Genomic DNA, 3939 nt, shown 5'->3' with positions numbered 1-3939 from the left:
CATAAAAGTGCGCAAGAGTTACATTCCGGGAGTTTATTTTTCACCTTATACTACAGTCAGTGTTGGGGAGTACTCTAAAGCGGTGTAATATTTAGGTGTTCATTCACTGGGTGCTAAGGAGTCTAATTCAACACATTGCTGGTGTTGTTTGTCTGTCGACCGTTACAGCGCCTATCTGTGTTTCTTTCTTGGACTCCGACATGTAGGAGGTAAAAATACTTTATTTACTTTGGAATTTTCTGTGAGTGTAGTGATGTTATTTATATATATATATTCAGTTACATGGATGCACAAGTAAAATATAAAGTTAACTAACTAGCACTACATGTGTTTTCTGTATGTTATGCTGATTTGGAGATAGCAGCTAGGCTAATGCTAGTCAAAAGTTAGCTAACTTACTTATCTTACTGTATTTTAAGATACACATTTCACGTTGTCAATGAAAACGTTTATTTCTATTTCTTAATTTTAACACCAACGTTTAATTTAACGTTAGCTAACTACAGTAATATTCTGTTTAGACTCATGGTAATGGCCGTATTTAACCAAAGAGAGGTGCAGCCTGCACTGATGAGATGTTGAGGTACCATTAACATCAGTTAGTTAGTCCTGCTGCACACTGAGACATGCACACAACCCTGTCTCCAGAACTGTAAAGACAAGGACACAGCAAACATGCAGTCACATTGTCTGCTAAACCAGCCTAGCTAAATAGATTTTAAGCAATATTTAGTGTGGACAGGCTAACTCAATGTAAGACAGTGTTCGTTGATTAAGTTATACACAGTTTACATAGAGTTACCATAAACAACCTCTTCTTCTTGTGTTATGTTTCATAGTAGTAAAGGTATTTTTTTCCGTAGGTGGCCAAGATGTTGATAAAAGTAAAACACAGAGAGACAAAGAAATATGCAAAATTGGAAGAAGTCAGCTTCACAGATTTTGTGAGAGCAGGTAAGTTATGGTTTGTACTAAGTCATTAAAGAAGAAATGATAATGTTGTTATTAACTAAGTGATGATTTTACTTCAGTGCAGCAGAAGTTTCTCATACCAGAAAATGCAGCACTGAAAGTCACGGATGAGCAGGGTATAGAGGTGGATGAGGATATCTTTCCTGAACTTGCAGCAGTCAAAGAGGTGTGTTTGTCATCTATACAGCTGAAGGTAAGTAAATATATGCTCTGATAGATTTTGAAGGATTTGATTTGTACAGTTACTCTTAAATAAACATTTTTAATTTGTCTAATATCCTGTGGTAACAATCACAAAATGCTGTTTTCATGGCTCAACAGTAAGTTGGATTTATCACATGCATTTCAGACATCCTGGAAACACAATCATCCAAGAAGCTGCGTGACTGCTCAGACCTAACACACTATGTGACACTCACACCTTGTGGTATGTAAATTGTATATTACCATAATAAAATACAAAATAACCATCTGTTCTCCTGGGAGAAAGTATAATTTAATCAAACCGTGCAATTTACTGGCCCTGTGTGCATAAATGGTATCTTTGTTGTGTTGTGTTTTTGATTGTATATACCTTGTATTCTAATATTTTTATTTGTCACCCTCAGATTTGACTGTCCTGAAGCAACATGTGGAAGAGCCCTCCTCTCCAAGTCTAACAGATACATTGTCTGTCTCAACCACCAGCAGTCAGAGCAGTGACACAAGTGATGCCGGACTTCAAATGGTTCAGCCTCTATTGGACAGCATACATGAAAGAAATGTAGATACAGTACTTAATTGACTTATACTTGACTCTTTAGTTGCCATTACTTGAAAAAGCTTAAACACGAAGATAAAACAGATTAGAGAAAAATAATTTAATATAGTATTTCATGTAGTTTGCTCTGCAACTGTAGTGTGTAATAAGACTTGCTCTCTCTCTCTCGCTCTCTCTCTGTTTTTGTTATGCATGTTAACCATGAAACGTGTTTCCATGATCAGTGTCCTGCTTTTCAGGTAAATGAAACCATTTTTAAGAAGATACTGGTCCTAGAAAGGGAGAAAGTAAGACATTTCAAATGTTTTGATGCCCAAATGTCATATGGGTGTGATTCACAATTTTATGTTCTGTGAGAGAGTTGCATTACTTAATTTGTTGGCTTGATGGAGACTTTACAGAGTCTTCCTCACGTTAACACTGCATTACAAGAAGTGCTTATTCTGTAGTCATTTTTTTCCTTTAATTCTGTTTTTTCTTTTCTTTTCGCCCAATGTTAGGCCTTTCTGACCTCAACTGTTTAGCTGCCAATAATGGTGGATATTATGCTATTACAGTACTGTTACACAGAATGTATGTTAATCCATGCAGCATTCATATTTGAATATGTTATTTTTGATAAATAAAATCCATACATTCATAATAATCACTATTGTGTTTTTGTAGTAATTTGCACCAAAAACCTAAAACTTTTTTCAATTGATGAGTAACACTACAAAAGAGTTAATATCAAACTTAACTCTAGTTATGAGTTAAATTTTACTCTATATGGTAGTAGAAATTTCACTCCGTGAGAGTTTAGTTTTAACTCCTATAAAGAGTTGAAAAATCAACTCCCGGAAAAGAGTTACTCTAACTCTGCACTAGAGTTCATTCGATGGTCACGCATGTACACTCAAATGTAGTTAATCTGAACTCCCTGAGAGTTTATTCCAAAGACCAGAATTTGCTGTGTTCTCTTTTAGGGCTTAGGACTTGGCAATATTTGAGTTTTGGGACTCCACATTGTAATAATTTGGCACTTACAGCATGTAAATGTGTTTGTATTCATCCATTAATACCTGCAGTCACTGCTCTATAGGCTCAAACAAAATAACTTTGGTTTAGTGACTTCCACTGTTCCCCATCTGAAAGCTCAAAGCCCTCTCTGTCTCTCATTTTTCCTCGCTGTAACCCCTCTCTCGATTTCTTCTCTCTCACCACATGTACTTTGGATACACATGCTATATTTCCGCGCTTTGAACAGGAACCTCCAGTTGCATTCCCATACTCGATCTTTCTGTTCCTATACAGTCTGTGGCCTCGGGTGAAGGTTTCATGAGAGGGCAGCGGGCACGGAGCCACATATTTTAACATTTTAAAGACCCGCGTTATCCACAACACCTCATTCTGGTTACGTTTTATAGACGTTGGAAGAGTCCCGATACCATCCTTCATCTCTGTGATGCACCTGAGGGGAAGAGGATGTGAGCCAGAAGGGGTGTGTTTATGAAGGAAAGACAAACAGCAGGAGCAACAGAAACAGAAAAGGAACAAGAAAAGGAAAATAAATGAGAAGATGTGTGTCAGAGAGCAGGAAGGGAAAGAAGAATGGGATGACAACTGAGGGAAAGTGAACAGAGATAACGTGACAAACAAGTAAGGAAATATGAAACTGAAAGAAAAAATGGGAGAGTGTGAGTTTTGAAGGGAAAACAGACAGCTCTGTGTCAGAGAAGTCATAAAGAAAGGAAGCAGTTTAAAGTATGAAACAGTCTTTCTAGTGTTACTTCAGCAGTAGTAAGTGAGGCCACAGTGCTGCTTTGAGCTAAATGTCCAGGGGAATATGAATGTCTGCACTGAATTTCACGGCAATCCATCCAATAATTGTTGAGATACCTCATTTCGGGCCAAATACGCGGACCGGCTGGTAGACTGGTGTTAGGATCTCTGCAATAGTTGAATTGAAGCCGCAAGGGCCAAGATACCCAGAATGTAATCCCTAGTACAGAGAGCTGAAGTGAAACCAGAACTTCCGTCCTCTGTTCCAAATATAAGAAAGCCTCATTCAAAATCCCGTTGATGTTAATAATAAAAAAGCCTGGGAACAGATCCTCAGCAGTGCATTTGAAACTGATGGGAGAAACTTATTCCAGGATAAAAATACCCCTGACCACAGGGCACGAGCGGTCACTGAAGGGTTTGATGAGGATGAAAATGATGTGAAT

At 37.8% G+C, this 3939-nt stretch overlaps 1 long non-coding RNA gene across 1 annotated transcript; it reads left to right on the top strand.

The window, feature by feature from the left end:
* On the top strand, nucleotides 1-2547 carry LOC147303492 (uncharacterized). Its single transcript, XR_015126876.1, has 5 exons — nucleotides 1-209; nucleotides 864-954; nucleotides 1032-1165; nucleotides 1322-1399; nucleotides 1581-2547. It is a non-coding gene; the product is annotated as an uncharacterized LOC147303492 (long non-coding RNA).
* The last annotated feature ends 1392 nt before the right edge of the window (nucleotides 2548-3939 follow it).

Source organism: Aulonocara sp. 'chitande type north' Nkhata Bay, linkage group LG22 (genome assembly GCF_057382095.1).
Source record: "Aulonocara sp. 'chitande type north' Nkhata Bay isolate Kocher_YH1m ecotype deep benthic linkage group LG22, A_spYH_male_GT1.1, whole genome shotgun sequence".
In the NCBI taxonomy this organism is placed as follows: Eukaryota; Metazoa; Chordata; class Actinopteri; order Cichliformes; family Cichlidae; genus Aulonocara; species Aulonocara sp. 'chitande type north' Nkhata Bay.
The sequence above is the reverse complement of the archived record's forward strand: the minus strand, read 5'-3'. Positions and strand labels throughout refer to the sequence as shown.